Here is a 19,849-nt window from a genome sequence, read left to right as displayed (position 1 = left end):
TATTATATAAATAGAAAAATATATTTTGGACAAAACACATAACAAGGACGTAATTACGGAAACCCTTCTACAATCTTCCCGTAGGAATGTCTCTCCGTTTTAGCGATCAGCATCTACTACTCTTTGGTCTCCATGATCTCAGACAGTAGGCATATAATGTATATGTGTCTTGCTAACTAATAAAACGCCCATTTCACTCCTAAATAAGGAAAATAATGATTCCTGAAATTCTGCACCCAAATCAGCTAAAAAAGATAAGATGCAAAGGGATGGGTATCAGGAATTTGGTCAATAAAGCCGGGCGCTGGGGCAAGATAGCCTACTCAGCACCGAGGTGCAACTGTAGAAAAACCTTGCCGTCGCTTTATAAAGTTGAAAGGTAAAAAAAAATGGTTGAAAGCAAAATGGAAGAAAGGAAGCTATAGAATTCCATTTTTAAAAAATATCCATGAAACCTGTAAAAAATCGGTTTTCGAAAAAATAAATAAATAAAATGCTCAGTGTGCTTGCATAATTAAAAATGTTCCAATACATTTACTCGAAAGCAGAACTGATGACTGACACGTTCTTATGCAACTTTTAGATAAATGATAATGGTTTAAAAAGAGTTCTCAAAAATATCGGTACCTATACATAGACTAGTTAAAGAAATTTTAAGCCTTGTACACCAAACAATTGAATTATCTAAACTATACTCAAAACAATTTACATTTTCTGACATCTACTTACAACTCTCAATTTAACGATGATCACTTTTTATACAATGTAAAGTCAATAATCGAAGTGAAAGTACATCGTCTACATGGTAGCAAAGGCATTAACCGTACTATCAGATATAAAATATTTTCGATGGTTTGATTACGAGTACCAGTGTATTGATTTCAGAATCATGTATAAATGGTGATAAGTTTTCAACCAACATGTGGAGGACGAAATGATTTCGTACATACCTTTTGGAACATAGCCCATTGATGGGACTTTGGACGGTGAATCTGGGACCAGTGTCGCGGAGACATGGCTCCAGTTATCGGTTCGCCTCATGCTGCCTGAAATAGAGCCAGGTAAGAGAAGCTTTTAGAAATCTGTATCCACAAAATGAGGAATATATGTAAAAAAATTTATAGGAGTAAAACCTTTATACAATAGTATATAATTCGAGTACACTAGAAATTAAGATGTAAAATTTTATTATGCTGAAAAGAAAATTATATTTTGGAAGGTCAGTCAGCAAGAAATTTAAGCCATATCTATTGGATGATACTTTATTTCACAAAGCCAGTATTCAATTAAACTGTGAACTATAACCAAGAAATAATAGAGGTCCTATTTATGCAATGAGGATGCTGATGAACACAGGAAACATTGAAAAGTCTTATATAGATATTTTTCATAATAAACTGAGTGGGAAAAGGAAACAAACAAAAAAATTACCTCTGAGAAAAGTTCTAATAAGGATGCGAACAAAAAAGTAAACTTATATATGTAGAAAAGGGATACCAAGGTTGGTGAAGAAAAATATTTCAGTGCTTTAAATAGTATTACATAATTTAAAACACCTTGTAAATATCGAAATGTAAGGAGGGTTTAAAGGTATATGCAGGTATTGCGCACAGAAACGCCAATTCGGGGTATGTCCTTAATATGAAAAGAACAAATTTGTGTAGCATTAACCAGGTCATAAAAAGGGTGATGGACGAAGCTGAAAAAAAAAGTTGTCCAAGTGAGGGTTGAACCCAATCAATCCCCCCAATTGACACCACTTACATTAGCATCGATGCCTTCTTTACCATTTACAACAACCTGTATCAGAATTATTATCCCATCACGCCGGAATTCCCCCTCTTACAATATGAATAGGAACTTTAAACTAAAAGTAGGCCAATGGGATGTCTTAAGTCTGCCTTGACAAAATAAAGCCTTTTTAACAAACTATCCACTGATAAATCAGCCATCCCAACAGAAATCAGCAAATAATAAAGACCCTATCTAATGATAAACCATCTGTAAAATAAAGTATCTTCCCACTCACACATTCTCCTTAGCTACCAAAGTACAGCCGAATTTTCAACCTAATCTTGACCATCATGAGTAACAGGGGAATACTGAAGAAGCTCCCCCACCCCAGCCCTGAATGGTCAGAATGTATGGGATAAATACATGTTGCAGGAGCTTTTATAGACAATACATAAATTACTACGCAACCTCACTGCAACTTATCCTTTCTGAAACAAACAAATGAAATGATGAGGCTAGGACACTGCTCGCTAGAGATCTCCTCTCTGATAGCAGACTTCACAATAGCACAGTTTTATACACTCCACACAAACGTCCTTGCCCCCAAAACTGACACACATGAACTCAGGGTGCTTGGGTACATCCCCAAAAGTATTTTAAAGTTAAAGAAAAGGACCAAAAGGGCAGACGAAAGTCACACCAAAGGTACACCTTAGAAAAAATAATGTAAATTCAAACTAATCTTTGATGAAACAACATATCTACCAGACAATATTAGAATAACAAAATCACATGAACACTGGATATAAATTAAACCATGCCTATAACGTGAATGCATATCAATCAGCATGGGGCCACCATTCTACATCATTATCATCATGATCATCATCTCCTCCTACGTCTATTGACGCAAAGGGCCTCGGTTAAATCTCGGCAGTCATCTCTATCTTGAACTTTTAATTCAATACTTCTCCATTCATCATCTACTACTTCACGATTCATAGTCCTCAGCTATGTAGGCCTGTGTCTTCCAACTCTTCTACGCCTTGTGGAGCCCAGCTGAACGTTTGGTGAACTAATCTCTCTTGGGGAGTGCGAAAAGCATACCCAAACTATCTCCATCTACCCCTCATCATGATCTCATCCACGTATGGCACTCAAGTAATCTCTCTTAAAGTTTCATTTCTAATCCTGCCCTGCCATTTAACTCCCAATTTCCTTCTGATGGCTGTGTTCTCAAATCTACTAAATCTATTGGAGATAGTTTCATTGTCATACCATAACTCATGTCTAAGATAGAGTAACATAGATCTCATTAAACTGATATATAGTCAGATTTTTATATGTAATTTCAGGCGATTTGATTTCCAAATTTTACTTAACCTAGCCATTGTCTGATTTCCTTTTTTCAATCTTTCACTAAACTCTAATTCTAAAGACCCTGTATTGGAGATTATAGTTTCTAAATACTTAAATAATCCTACCTCATTAATCCTTTCTCCTTCCAATGATATTTCATCTTCCATTTCATACTCCGTTCTCATCATCTCTGTCTTTCTTCTATTTTTCTTCAGCCCCACCTCGTGTGATATTTCATGCATTCTGGTAAGCAAGCATTGCTAACCCTGCAGTGTTCTGCTCAGAAGAATAGCATCATCAACATACTCTAGGTCTGCTAGGCTCCTATCACCAATCCAGTCCAATCCTTCTCCACCATCTCTGACTGTTCTACAAATTACAAAGTCCATGAGGAGGATAAATAACATAGTTGACAACACATTCCCTTGGAGTACTCCGCTGTTCACTGGAAACTCACTTGATAAGACTCCATTAACATTAACTTTGCACTTGCTATGCTCATGAAAAGACTTACTCAAATTTACACATTTAAGAGGAATTCCATGATAATGCAGGACTCTCCACAAAATTGGCTGGTGCACACTATCAAAGGCTTTTTCATTGTCCACAAATGCCATCAAAAAGTATTTTTATATTCTATGCATTGCTGTACAACATGTCTCAAAATGAAAATTAGGTCAGTGCAACTTCTACCATTTCTAAATCCTGTTTGGTTTGTTCATCTCTCAGCTTTTCATCAATCCTTCTCTCCCACCTCTTTAGAATAAGCAGACCATATATTTTCATAACAACTGACTTAAGTATTATACCTCTGTAATTATTGCAATCAGTCAGATCTCTTTTTTTTTTTTTTTTGCTATTGTCACCAACACTCCTAACTCCCATTCATCAGGTTTTGCTCCTTCATGCCACATTCTACAACATAATCTTGTAAGCAGTCTGGGAGTCACTTCATTTTCGTCCAGTATCATCTCGGCAGTTATTCCATCGTATCCAGTGGCTTTCCATCTCAAGTTTTTTTAGGGTAGCTTCGACGTCAAACACACTGAATTCATTCATGGGCACATCAAAGTCTTATTCAGCTTCAGGTATATCAATCAAATTATTCCCTTCATATCTCCTATTCATAATCTCACTAAAGTGTTCCATCCAACGTTGTCTTTCTTCATCTTCTATTGCTATAGCAGAACCATCTCTCTTTTTGATGGGTATAGGCTTCTTTTTCTTTGCCCCAGTTGAGATTTCATTATTAATTTTATGCGCAATTCTTACACTTCCTGAATGCATAGCTTTGTCAACCTCATCTACTTTACTGTTTAAATATCCTCACCAGTCATTCCTGGATATTCTTTTAACCTCACTGTCAATGCTCTACCTTGTAATTTTCATTACTTCTCGATAACTTTCAACAATTAATTTCTGTCTTTGTCTCCTTTTTATAGTATCACAAGTATCATTTAATACTCATGGCTTTCTCTTTGTAACTGCATGTGCCAAGACTTCACTACCAAATGACAGATATATGCTCCTAATATCACATACATACATACATCAAACAAATAAAAAAAAGGGGACCTTTCCTCTCTAAGTTCCTCCCAGCCTGACGAGGGACTCAACAGACTTCGGCTGGTACTGCTAGGGTGCCACAGCCCACCCTTCCCCGTTATCCACCACAGATGAAGCTTCATAACGCTGTATCCCCTACTGTTGCTACCTTTGCAGTCATCCAAGGCATCCGAAGGAAGCACCAGGGCCTACTGGAACTGCGTCACAAACGCTCACCATGCATTCCTATTTCTAGCATGCTCTCTTGCCTCTCTCACGTCAATCCTCCTATCACCCAGAGCTTTCTTCACTCCATTCATTCACCCAAACCTTGGCCTTCCTCTTGTAATTCTCCCATTAACTCTTGCATTCATCACCTCTCAACATGGCCAAACCACCTCAACACATTCATATCCACTCTAGCTGCTAACTCATTTCTTACAACCGTTCTCACCCTCACTACTTCGTTCCTAACCCTATCTACTCGAGATACACCAGCCATACTCCTCAGACACTTCATCTCAAACACTTCAATTTTTGTCTCTCCATCACTTTCATTCCCCACAACCCCAATCCATACATCACAGTTGGTACAATCACTTTCTCATACAGAACTCTCTTTACATTCATACCCAACCTTCTATTTTTTACCACTCCCTTCAATGCCCCCACTCTTTGCATCCTTCACTCACTCTCTGACGTGCATCTGCTTCCACTCCACTATTTACTGCAACAACAGACCCCAAATATCTAAACTGATCCACCTCCTCAAGTAACTCTCCATTCAACATAACATTCAACCTCGCACCAAGTTCCTTTCTCGTACATCTCATAACCTTACTCTTACCAACATTAACTCTCAACTTCCTTCTCTCACATACCCTTCCAAATTAGTCACTAATCGGCTAAGCTTCTCTTCTGAGTCTGCAACCAGTTCAGTATCATTCACAAACAATGACTGATTTACCTCCAAATCATGATCATTCTCGTCTATCATTTTTAATCCTCGTCCAAGCACTCGAGCATTCACCTCTCTCACCACTCCATCAACATACAAGTTAAATAACCATGGCAACATCCACACATCCATGTCTTAGCCCAACTCTCACCGGACACCAATCGCTCACTTCATTTCCTATCCTAACACGTGCCTTACTACCTTTGTAGAAACTTTTCACTGCTTGCAACAACCTTCCACTAATTCCATATAACCTCATCACATTCCACATCGCTTTCCTATCAACTCTATCATACGCTTTCTTCAGATCCATAAACGCAACATACACTTCCTTACCTTTTGCTAAATATTTCTCGCATATCTGCCTAACTGGAAAAATCTGATTCATACATCCCCTACCGCTTCTAAAACCACCCTTTACTTCTAAGATCGCACACTCTGTTTTACCATTAATCCTATTAATCAGTACTCTCCCATACACTTTTCCAGCCACACTCAAGAAACTAATACCCCTTGAAATACAACACTCATGCACATCTCCCTTACCCTTATATAGTGGTACAATACATGCAAAAACTCAATCTACTGGTACCATTGACTGTAGAAATAGTCGAATTGACTAGTTAGGTCGTTCTTACTTTCTGTTTTGTTTTGGTGTTCGGTCATGGACGGAAAGTAAACTGAATGATTGCCATTTGTTAATATTAAATGCAAATGTTTAACTTTCCCTTTTTTGTATTCTAATTGAATTAATTAATTAAATGTTAAATATATTCCTTATAAGGAAACAGTTTTGATTTCCCGTCTTTATTTTTCAACGATTGTTCGAGAGTAGTCAAACAAAGGAAAGAAAACGAGAGTTGTTCTCAAGTTGAATCAGACTGGAAGAGTCAGTTGAGCTCAAGTCGTTACACGATTACTATCAAACACATCCTTGGATCGTGTGTTCCTTCCGTTATAAAGTGAACTTTTTAGTTCGAACATTAATCTTCTATCAAGATTATAGCTGCCTTATACAAGTACAGATAAGTTGATTAATAAAGACTTTACCCCTAATTTGATGCGAGTTAGATATTAATCTAACATGACAACATAAAACACATATTCAACAATCTCACCAACCATTCAAGTACAGTCACACCTCCTTCCTTCAACATCTCAGCTCTCACACCATCCATACCAGGTGCTTTTCCTACTCTTGTTTCATCTAGTACTCTCCTCACTTCCCCTCTTGTAATCTCTCTCTCAATCTCATCTCCCATCACTGGCAACTCAACAGGAATTATATCTGCCTCCCTATTATCCTCACCATTCAGCAAACTTTCAAAATACTATGCCCACCTTTTCCTTGCCTCCTCTCCTTTTAACAACCTTCCATTTCCATTTTTCCCCGTCTCTTCAATTCTCGAACCAGCCTTCCTTACTCTCTTCCCTTCTTTCCAAAACTTCTTATTTTCTTCATATGAACGACCCAATCCCTGACCCCACCTCAGGTCATCCGCCCTCTTTGCCTCAGTTACCTTGTGCTTTACTTCCACATTTTTCTCTCTATATCTTTCATACTTCTCTACAATATTGCTCTGCAGCCATTCTTCAAATGCCCTCTTTTTCTCTTCCACTTTTATCTTCACTCCTTCATTCCATCATTCACTACCCTTCCTCATGCTGCCTTCAACAAACTTCTTGCCACACACATCACTTGCAATCCCCCCAAAATTTTCTTCTACCAACTTCCACTCCTCCTCTAAATTACCAGTTTCTCTTACTTTCACTCGGTCATACGCCATTTTCAACCTTTATTGATATTCACTTTTTACCTCCGGTTTTATTAACTTTTAAACCCTCACTATCTCCCTTTTACATCCTCCCACTCTATTCCCACACTCTTTTGCTACAACTAATTTTCCTACCACAAAAAGTTATCAGACCTACTGTTAGCCATACCCCTAAACACGTGCACTTCTTTCAATCTTCCAAACATTCTTTTAGTTATCAACACATAATCCATTAAAGCCGTTTCTACCACTCTTCCATTTGCCACTCTTACCCATGTATACTTGTTATTATCTTTCTTTTTGAAAAAGCTAGAACTTATCACCATCTCTTGCTCAACACACATATCTACCAGTCTCTCACCACTCTCATTTTCACCTGGTACGCCATACTTCCCAATGACACCTTCTACCTCTCCAGCGCCCACTCTAACATTTAAGTCCCCCATGACAACTACATAGTTCCTTCTACTCAGTCCTTATACACACCTAGTTAATTCATTCCAGAAATCATTCTGCTCTTCTTCACTTTTCTCACAACCTGGCCCATATGCACTAACAAATGCCCAACATTCCCTACCCAACCTAACCCTTACCCACATTAACCTAGATGATATCTCCTTCCATTCCACTATTTTACCTGTCATCCATTCACTCAGCAATAAAGCCACACCCTCTCTTGCTCTTCCCCTTTCAATCCCAGACACCCTACCAGTCACTTCACCAAACATAACTTCACCTTTCCCTTTTATCTTTGCCTCACACAAAGCCAATATATCCATCCTTCTATTCCTAAACATACTTCCAATCTCACATCTTTTACTCTCTATTGTACTACATGCCCGTACATTCAGAGACCCCAAACCTAGAGTGCTGGGAGCAGTCACTCTCCCCCCAGCTCCACATCTTCGATGTCTCACAGGAGTATATAATACAGGAGAGAGGGTTCCCAGCCCCCTCGTCCAGTCCCTTTTAGTCGCCTCTTACGACACAGAGGGATACGTTGGTAATCACCCATTTTTCTTTAGATTAACATTTGGCAGCCATTTGCAATTCCATATGTATTCTCATGCCTGAAAAACCTTATTTAACCAGGAGAAGAACTAACCTAACCTAACTTACGATGCCGAGTCCTTACATACCGGGCGGGGAGGTGAGAGCTATGCTACTGCCACTCCCCAAAAACACTGTTTCCTTCCTTCTTTAGCCTAGGTGTTTAACCTTATTGCTTGAAGGTGTGAATCCGAGGTTATCAACCACAGTACTAATGTCTCAGTTGCCGCAGAGAAAATGATTTTACATGGTTCAAAATATTTCTTTTCTAAAAAGAAAATGTCTTTGTGGTCAGAAACAGGGGGAAGAACAATACCATTTCCTGGTCTTTGGAATACATAATTTCTTGTCGCACCTCCAAATGTGAAGTTATTCCCTTAACATACGGTAACTTCCACAGTCCGGGAACTTGACACAGTTTATTACTACACAAAACTTAATCAGTAACTTATTCACATTAAAAAGAAATGGAAACGACAGTATAATAAGAATGACTGCAATCAGGGCACAGAATTATCCTATCGAAACAAGAGCATGAGAGAACTGTATAAAACTGAAAATAGAGTCAGTACCGCAATGAAGGCAAGTGATTGGTAAACAAGTTATCTAATAATGAGGAAAGGGCTGACTGGTCATTTAGATAATGATTGCTATGGCAGCCTAGTACTACTGATAAGAGAAAATTATGTATGAAAAATAAGCTTTCCAAAGGAAAACTCTTCGTTTGCAATAGAAGTTACCTATAAGAAAGTGATTTTGAAGAAAGGGTGTAAAGAGGTTGTGAAAACATCTTTTTATTGTATAACAGGGCAATGTTAGCTAATGAACAATAGTACCTTGGTTTATCAGTCTTAATTTGGACTTAATTTGTTCTGGGAGCGAGCTTACAAACTATATGCTTGTAAGCTAAAATAACTTTTTTTTTTCCATAAGAAAGAACAGAAATTCACCTAATGCATTACATGCGTTCATAAATACACAGATACATTAATTTTCAAAGGTTTGCGATGGAAATTATTGGACCATTTATAACCGCTAACATCAGAAATGAATGAAATCAATAATTCACAATAAAAAAATTGATATATTGACAATTTATCTCACACATTGCCTTTAAGGAGAGTCGTGGCTGGCGTGAGGGAAACAAGAGGAAGTGGAGGTGGTGATGGCTTAGAGGGAGAATGTCCCTTAATAAAGAACTGGTAAAATATTGGGAATTCTCTCTCTTGAATCACTTAATCTATGCTTTCTGGACACTTTATTGTCTTTTTTTAACATTCCTATGATAAACTTGCACAAAGAAATTATCTAGAGACGACTGATTTTGCCCTTTCTTTGAAATCATATAAAAATGCATCATCGTGATGTACTTACATTTGCTTCCCTGAGAAAACCTTATCTGGGTGATATGTTTCTAAAATATTTTGCATGGTTTCCCACATTCTAAACATCTCCCTCATTTCACTTGAAGAGAGAGGTGTGTCCTTCTTTCCTCCTCCTCCTCAGATGAAATCTTTTTAGCAAACTCTTTTTGCTGCTTTTTATGTAACTCCATCAGCTCCTCGGTCGTCAGCTGATCGCCATGTTCCTCAAACAGATTGTAGATGTTCTTCTTTTTCACCTCTAACGCCCCTGTCTTGCCCAAGGACACCATTTCATCATCAACTGCCTCCTGGATTCAGACAAGTTTCCTCCAACCAGAATTGAGGCTTCTTCTAGTGTCACTCACAGGATTTGCCAACCCTTTTGAGGCAACTGACAATGTGAAAATGCTCTTTCCAAAACTTTAAAGCGTCACCTTGGTCCCTTCAGTGACCTCGAAGCATTGCTTGAACATTGCTCTTGTGTACAGTGTTTTTGTAGTTTGAGATCACCTGCTGATCCATAAATCGGAGTAATGTAGTGGTACTGGTCAGCAGGAACTTGATCCTAATGAATCTAAACTCCTGGATTATGTTCTCTTCAATGGCTAGAGTGGAAGGTTCTTCTCCATGAGGTACTTTTGACCTCAACACCAAAAATCTCATTGACCCATTCCACAAATGAAATGAGTCACACAAACCTTGTTGCTTGATCTTCGCATAACATTAAGTTGCTTCTACACCTTGTACTCATTAAAGGCTCACGGATTCTCCAGGTGATACACCAGGAGGGGTTTAATTTTGTAATACCCGCTGGCAGTACCACAGAACATCAGAGTTAGATGGTCTTTCATGGGCTAGTGACTAGGAAGTAAAATTTCTTCTGCTGCAATGAAGGTTCTCCTATACATCCTCTTCCAAAAAAGACGGGTCACATCACAATTAAACACCTGCTATTGCATGTAAGAATTAGAATCCATGAATCTTTTAAATTCAGCAACGAATGCCTCTGGCCTTTATATTGGAGCTAACAGCCTCCCCGTTTTGCACGACAATGTAGATGCTGATGTACCTGGCTCCTTTTTAACAAGGGCAGCGTACAGTACCTTTGCTTTTTCACAAATAATATTTTCAGTTATAATATTCTCTGCTAATTGCTTTTTATTTATCAAAATGAGCAACTACTTTACAAAGTTATCAAGAACACGGGTTGTTTCGTCAATGTTAGCAACACTGATTTGATATCTTCTTTTTTCTTAAGAATCGTACAAATTGTTGATGTTATATGATTGCATATGTTTTCCAGGTCTGCCAAACGTATATGTTGTTCATGATTCTCAGTAATTTCTTATTTCAATTCTACGGTAATTGTCTCCTCACCATCTTTCTTAATTGTCTTTAGGTCAAGATACTGTACTGTTATCTTCATGATGAATAACAGTGATCCCAATTCGATAAAGAACATGCAGACAAATCTCTATAAAGAACAGTTCCAAAGATGCTCGCACAGTACTATCTATACATGATGCTGCTACGAGTTCAGCTCGGAGAGCGAAAGAGTTAAGATTTGGGCAAGGTTGGGCGTGTACGAACTAGAAACGAGAAAAAATGGTGTAAAAATCAAGTGAACACGTGGTGAATATTAGTTAGAGTGGCGTATGGGCAACGTGTGAGGGCTTTCTGCACATCGCATAATAGATTTGTTAATACTTGTCCACCCAAAATTTTCATGTGGAGTGCAATTCTTGCTAGTAGACCAATAAAATACTTGCAAATCAATTTGAATTGTATACTCGTATCCCGATTTTCTTGTATTCATAGTTACTGGTAAATGTAAACTAATGTACTACTATATACTCAGACACCTGTCTGAAAACATAAATACTCTAATTACACCATTAATGATCCGCCAAGAAAAACTTTTTTGTTTACATCCCAGAGGACAATAAACATATACTGTAAGACACCTGAATCCATTTATAAAGTCATCCAAAAATGATATTACAAACACATAAATAAACAGAAATAAATCTTAATAAACAACATAAATACACGTTCAATTCCAAATGTACCTAAAGAAGAATGTGCGTATTCAGAGAGCAAGAGGAGTATTAAAAATTTTACAGTACATTAAATTGTATCCCGGACAACAGACGATTTCTTTCATTCCAAGGAATAGTGAACCTTTGAATCACAGAGATAATGTATCCTAAACACCACCCATAAAAGGATTCCATTTAGCCTGAGTGGTAACAGTCACTCACCTTTTATTTTACCATCAACACTTCACAATATATGTTATTATCTTTTGGAGCCAGTTACATTATTTCAATCAACCTTTACTCTAAGCACCAACAATACATGCTAGCCCTTATTTCCCATCATCCACTGGCATACACATGAGCCATTTTGAATATTCACAGAGGTCATGTGTTAAAGGGAATGGATTTGCGAAGAAAGGGGTATGGCAAGGTCCTTTAAAGGACCTTGGGGTTTGGGAAGGTGGCAGCGCTCTCGACTATTATCGAAGCACCTCCGAATAGGTTTGATAGGGTACACCTTCCTTTATGTTTATGCTTCAGATTGAACGATAGCCACAAATAAAGTTACAAGGTATCAGAGGATATGAGAGCAGCTCTTAATATTTTACCTGGTAAAACCGTAAAAGCATGGGTGTGTTTGAAGACACAGAGATTAAAGGAAAAACAAGGTAGAAATATTGGAGGAAGTGATGATGCTAATTTCAACCAGTGAATGTTTCATCAGCAGCACATGGATGCTCCGAACTGTAATTGAAAGTTGCGTATGGAGGAGAAAACAGACAGACACGTAAACAGATAAAAGCAAACATAGGATTTTCAATGTATTTGTATAACATACTAAAAAAATACAAGTATAAAATCAATAGCCCAACGAAATAAGGATACATATCTTGACTGATAAATATATATTTCCAGAAAGATAGAGGGATCAGGTTTGAATAAGGAAAGCATGGGACTGGGATTTGTAATGTCAGAGAAGCAAATGAGGGCTACCAAAGAATTTTAAAACCCCTAGATTTCCTGTACCTGTAGGTTTGATTAAGAATCATTAAAGCTAAACATAATATGAATAAAGCCATTAACGAACCAATGAAACTAGATTAGTGTAAAAATTAAGACCTAAAAGGTAGAATACTTAACCATTCGAGATTTTTTAAAAGTTCAGAACATAACTACATCATTTAATAGGAACCGGGGAAAAGCAAGACACGTTACATGCACATTTACAAGCAGAAATAAATGTTGACACCAAAGAAGTGACAAAGTAAACAAAGCAGCAAAAGGCCAGGCGATTTTATTCTGAATCCCTCGTTAAGGCGTTGTCCGAGGAAGATCAGTTGCAGTAAACGAAGGAATGGCAAAATACAAAGGGATAATTAAGCGAAATTTTGGAGAAACTAAAGAGACGAGGAGAATACAGAGGAGAATTTCATAATGCAGCATTGTCCAGGACATTTGAGATTCATTTGTTGCAATTCTCGTCACTCCTTGCTTGTTTAGCGAAGCATTTACTAGGCAAGTTTCCTATTTACAGCAAACCTATTTATTTATTTATTTTTGTTTTTTGTATGATATTGTACTAACAAACCAGCTTGCTTTCCCAAAGTTAATGTCAGCTCTTTGCTAAATGATAACAATGCACGATAAATACTAATCTTCCAGTTATACCTAATGGTTTTCTAAACAGCTTGAAAATGGTTGCATATTATCAGATATTTTTTTTATCATTAAAATTTCTGACTATAAAGATAATACCAATATTTAGCTGTTATCATTCACATTAAAAATATCTATAATTGATGACCAATAGTAAAAGATAAAAGGCCCACACGCGAGGATGTGGGTATCCTTAGGCTTACCTCCTTGGGGATTCTTCTTCCTCTTCGTCTCTTCTTCCTGGAAAATACCAGATTCAGAGTTGTTGACCCAATAGCAAGGACTAGTAATAAAAGGCTGCTCTTTTAGAAAATAAGGAACACGCACCACACAACAGTAAGCCTTGACACAAGACAACACTCTAAATCACACGGTATTACACAGGAAGCACGTGCACGCTCCTTCGATATTTTCCAGTTCTTTTCGTTATGAATCGTTTAGCATATGTCACACCCAATAAATAACATGAACTGCATCTGCCGCCCGGTCGGGAATTCTTCACTATCAAATACTTCTTGATGGAGTCAGCCGAATCTATAACTTCTAGAATATTTTTTTTTTCCTTTTTCTGACTCTAGAACATTCAAATTACAGCACAGCTGGTTAATTACATAGAAAATTCTTATTTCAATCTTATAATTATAAGCGCATTTGGCCACAAATATTCCTTAATTCACTAATATACTAATTACACAAAGCTAAATGTATAATGACCTACTAATGTCGAGTTTACAAAAATATTGAATGGATGGAGTCACACGCGCAGAAAACGGGGTGAGTGTCTAACTGCTTTTTGTGAGTTTTCCCTTTCCTTCTTCTGGCTGTAAGTTTACAACAGCAAAGAAGGCCGAGCGAGAGGACTTGGGCGGCCTAAATGTTCAATCTTTCTTCTCTCTTTATATTTACAAAACACGCCTTCCCTTTCATGTCACGAATGAGTGCTCAAATGTATAAATATGTATGTTTATGTGGCATATATGAACAAATACAAAGGTCCCTTCTTCGCCAACTCCTACTTCTCCTTTTCTGCTTTCAGGACAACTCCTTGGCAAAAGCCCAAAAACCTCCAAAGTCTTAACGTACCAGGCTAGATAGCCTTCCAGTCCTAAGGTCCTGACAACGTTGGAATGCTGGATTGATGGGCCACTCAGGGTTAGGGCTCGGTTCCCCTTTTCTCGCCCGTCCCTTCTGTTCGATTCACCGAATACTAGTCTTAAATGCTGCCAGTTTGTACAAGACAAAAAAATACACAGATGTTTCTCCGTATTACTTGATGAGAGTTTTGCACAGTTACTAATCTTTCAAAAATAATTTCTCTCTGTCATATGTGGCGGTTAACAACAAATCATGAAAGACAAACTCGGAAACACTAATTGCAATATCCATAGAGTTTCCCAAGGTGAGAAAAAAAACTAGATTTTCCACAAGAGAAAGCAGTCCACCACACCGAGTCCTTTTACACGCAGATAATTCAGTTAATTTGAAAGAATTGAGCCTATGGCACTAGGGAAATAGATATCGAGTCAAATTTTTTCACCCGCAACTTTGACAGACTTCCTCGATTACAATTTTGCTCTACATCAGCACATCTCTTAACATCGGAGGAAAAACAGAACGGGGAGAACAAGAAAGGAAGGAAAGAGGGAAGAAGAGGAGAGCATAAAAGACACGATCACAATCTTCGACGTCTCCGTACCATCACTTCCGTCGGAAATATAAGACGAAAAGGGAGTATCATCTCTTGTTACTATTTATCAACAAAATGTTTCTACCCTTTATCGGCCAATCTCTTTGATTTGGAATTAAGACGACAACGTTGAGCAACTCACCACTGAATAATTATTTTTCTTGGCTGTTTTACGTTTACCTCTTGGCGGTAGACAATTGTAACTCACAGATTGTCAAAATGTGAACACTTGAAAATCACTCTCCCGTAAACGTTACATGTCCTGTTTCACAACACGAACGTTCGTTCCACTGAGATGTAGAAAACGAAAGCACTAAATCAAAAAAATCATCCTCTTTATACAGTTCCCTTTTCTTTTTTTTTAATCCTTACTTAAGTCTGGGTTGCTTTTTTCCACATTATTTATCGATACAGAGCTTAAACTCGATGTTCTGTCGATTTTCTTCCTGCAGGAGACCATCTTTCTACCATCATTCTGTAAAAAAAGTAGAGACAATATACGATTAATAATGGAACAATATAATCTATTATTACAGAGCCTAAACAACGATTCTTTTGTTTATCCTCAATAAAGATTACCAAGTAATTTTTTTCATAGTTATATAGATAATTATTGGCATGCATGATAAATGGAACTTTGGGGTAAACTTTATATATGTAGTATGATACTGATACAATATATTCTAAGGCATTTAATAAAAAAAAATTAATGGAATTTATCATATAATGATAAACCTTCAACTAAAATTGGAATTAGATAGAAATGGATTCAAAATATATATATTGTGTTCAGGGTTCACCAAAATTTAATATTTTTCTGTCTCCGTTCCCACACAAATATACATATATATATATATATATATATATATATATATATATATATATATATATATATATACATATACATATACATATACATATACATATATATATATATATATATATATATATATATATATATATATATATATATACATATATATACCGTTATTTTATCTAGAAAAATAAATCAAACTTTAGAATATCCAAAAAAAATTCTAATATTTTGTCCTTAAAAGCTATATCATTACATTAGATTAGAGAGAGAGAGAGAGAGAGAGAGAGAGAGAGAGAGAGAGAGAGAGAGAGAGAGAGAGAGAGAGAGAGAGATTTCAGTGATCTAGGAAGTCTATAAGGCTTTAATGGCTTTAATTGTTTTTGAAAATTTACACGCAAGTGCTCGTCTAAGCAATTCAAGAGGTACCTATGATAGAGAGAGAGAGAGAGAGAGAGAGAGAGAGAGAGAGAGAGAGAGAGAGAGAGAGAGAGAGAGAGAAAATTAGCATATACACACAGTACCTTAAATAGCCGAAAAAAAAATAAAGACTATATAGTGAAATGGACAAACAATGATTAATCAAGAATAATTTGGCAATGGACCTACTAATATTGAAATCTTGTCATACATCAATAAAAGTTAAGATGAAATATCCACTATTGTACTTTACACATCTGAGTGTACACCTCCTGGCATGTCTCAAATTCGATTAATTTTGATAGCCATTAGCAATAGTTTATCAATCTGCAATAAACTTTGCCTCTTATATAATATGAACTTCACAAACGTTCTAAAAATTACCTGCAAAAAAAAAAAGAAAAAAAAATTAAGTGGGATAATGAATAAAACATACGTTATTCTTCACATGCCTGACAAATTTGTTCTTTCTATGTAAACTGAAACTTCATTAGTTATTTGCAACTTTCTAGTATCCGTGAATTCAGTTATTGATGCTATAAAAGCTAATCTCTTTAACAGAGAAATGTAAAAAGGGGGACTTGAAAAACAAGTTAACCCCTTCACTACGATGACGTCGTTTGACGTTTAAAACTACAGTGGGTAATAGTAAAATTCAGTCATTGCCGCAGATTAATCACCACCTCAGACATTTCTGAAGAATTTTCTTCAAACTTGTATCATGCAATTCATGCATAAACAAACAATACACGAAAAAAGACATCGACTATTAATAACTTATACGCTCATATTAAAGAGACAATGCCGAAGATATTTTCGTAAGAAAATTATGCTAAAGTTAGGTCATGGATTAGATGATAATTTAATAATGATGAGTACTGCTCCGAAAGTTTATGGGACCCATCCTTATGAAACATTCACCAACAGCAGGCAATCAGCTATTGGCCAAGGACCGCGCTTAAAATTTCTAGCGATGACCTGGATGACATTAAAATTTAAAAGGCTAGTAAATTGGTAACCGTGGCATTAACATTAATGAGGTTAGTAGTTCATGACACCATTATTTCAAAAGCTAGGTCTGACGGATGGCGCAGAAATTTGAAATATTAGGTTTCATGAAAGGCTTTCCTTTGGCCGAAGGTCTATATATATCTGGACCGTGCTTTAGCCATGGAAACATAAGCTTCCAGATTTTTATCAAGGGAAAAATAACAAAAGAAAATATAAAAGATAAATGACTGACATTATATCCTCAATATTGATAATTTTTAGATATCTAATGTGCAAAAATAAAAAAAATATGTTGCCATTCTCATCAACTAAATAATTTACCATAAGAAATGTGTATATTAACAATCTTGAGTTAGTTCATTTGTAAACCGAAAAAACAAAAAAGATGAGTTACGTGTATGTAATAATGAGCAGTAAAAACTATTTTAATAAAATATTTCCTTTTTATACAAAGTACACCAATTATTTTTATTACAAAAGTTCATCTTTTTCATGTGAAAACCAAAGGAATATGACAAAGTTATATATTACGTTAAACACAATACTGTAAAAAATTAACAGATAAGGGAGTGTATAATGGCCAATCCTAAATCGTAAGGTACAACAGAATTACCTATTTACGTTTTCAAGAAACGTGTTAGGAATAAGTATAATTCTTTGATATTCAGCAATTTACTGTAGAAATATGATTAATTTACCATAATATCACTTCAAAGCAGTGTTCAGACCTTTCATTCACAATAAAATACTTGAGAGAGAGAGAGAGAGAGAGAGAGAGAGAGAGAGAGAGAGAGAGAGAGAGAGAGAGAGAGAGAGGCCTAACTTTCCTCAACGATTTTTCTTTAGCTGCAGCTGCACTGAGATAGAATAGATACAACCAAATTATGAAAAACATATTGTCTGAAAAGCATAATGGACTGTAATAACGTTAATTAGGACTCATATAGTTACATAAACACTATGTTGCAAGCTCTTATATACAAAAGACATGTACACACACACACACACACACACACACATATATATATATATATATATATATATATATATATATATATATATATATATGTGTGTGTGTGTGTGTGTGTGTGTGTGTGTGTGTGTGTGTATGTTTGTGTATGTGTGAAGGATAGGGGCGAATGATACAGTGTGTAAAGAGAGTTAAACTTACTGATGATGAGTTTCTCGTTTACTTATCAAGAGGCTATTGCTATGCGAGTTTTATTGCCCTTGGGAATACATCCAACTCCCTTTCGTGAAAGCATCTTAATGTTGGAAAAAATACATATATACCTAGGAGGAGGTGGCTTTAGAAAAGAATAACACAAGTCACAGTTACAATTATCCATTAACTACTGAATCATGGATGAATTCACTGTGGAGAAAAAAGCTTCCACAACATAAGTCGCATTAGAGAGAGAGAGAGAGAGAGAGAGAGAGAGAGAGAGAGAGAGAGAGAGAGAGAGAGAGAGAGAGAGAGAGAGAGAGAGAAGGGGGGGGGGGTATGTTGAGCAAGAGGTAGAATAAACAGTTCCCACAGTAGTATTCTTTATATCTTAATAGTTTCCCGCATCAAAATACGATATCATTAGCAGTTAAATACAATGGAGGAGATTTCATAGAAGTAAAATTAGCTGAACATTACACAATATGTCTGCAAGAAGGCTCTATACCTTCAGCTGGAAAAAACTTTCTTATTATACTAATTCACGAAAAAGGAGGTACAAAAGACCTGCAAAATTTACAAAGATTATATTAGGCCGAATAGAAACACAGCTAAAGTCTAATCAAACAAGAGAGAAGTCAGGATTAGAAGTGGGTATCCAACAACTGACCATATCTATGGTATTAACCACCTAATGGAAAAATCAAAAGAGTATGACAAACAACTATGTATAGACTATGAGAAAGCTTTCGATTTTGTCAAACTTCAGCAGTAATAAAAGGAATAGATGAATTTTATGTTGGAACACTGGAAGATATCTATACAAGAAGTACATCAATCCTGATACTATATAAAGATAGTGAGAAAATTCCGACTGAGCATACCCAGAAGAAATTTTGAAAAATTTAGATTGGGAAAACCTAGGAATTAATATCATTGGGGAACACTTTAACAACTTAAAATTTACAAAAATTTAGATTGGGAAAACCTAGGAATTAATATCATTGGGGAACACTTTAACAACTTAAAATTTACAAAGCCCATAGTTCTGTTTAGTGAAACATGGAAGGGATTACAAAAGATGAAAGATCAATGAAAATGCAGAGAGACAACAGGTAAGGGTATGGACAAACCACTAGAGGCTGTTAATGAACATATATAGTTAGGACAGACAGTGAGTGTTTCCCCAAGACGTGACCCCCAAATTAAATCAAATATAAGCATGGAATATAGAGCTTTTGGTAAAAAACTGAGATTTTGAAAAGTAAAATG

The 19,849-nt window shown here is 36.4% G+C and overlaps 1 long non-coding RNA gene across 1 annotated transcript in view; it reads right to left on the bottom strand.

Moving 5' to 3' along the window:
• Positions 1-947: 947 nt before the first annotated feature.
• LOC137651960 (uncharacterized) overlaps positions 948-19,849 on the bottom strand; it is a 923,293-nt gene continuing 904,391 nt past the window's right edge. Inside the window, exons 4-5 of the long non-coding RNA XR_011046144.1 lie at positions 13,684-15,642; positions 948-1,046 (exon numbers count right to left, since the gene is read on the bottom strand). This is a non-coding gene — a long non-coding RNA (uncharacterized lncRNA). The remainder of the gene's footprint in view (positions 1,047-13,683; positions 15,643-19,849) is intronic.

Source organism: Palaemon carinicauda, chromosome 13, assembly GCF_036898095.1.
Source record: "Palaemon carinicauda isolate YSFRI2023 chromosome 13, ASM3689809v2, whole genome shotgun sequence".
Lineage (NCBI taxonomy): Eukaryota > Metazoa > Arthropoda > Malacostraca > Decapoda > Palaemonidae > Palaemon > Palaemon carinicauda.
The sequence above is the reverse complement of the archived record's forward strand: the minus strand, read 5'-3'. Positions and strand labels throughout refer to the sequence as shown.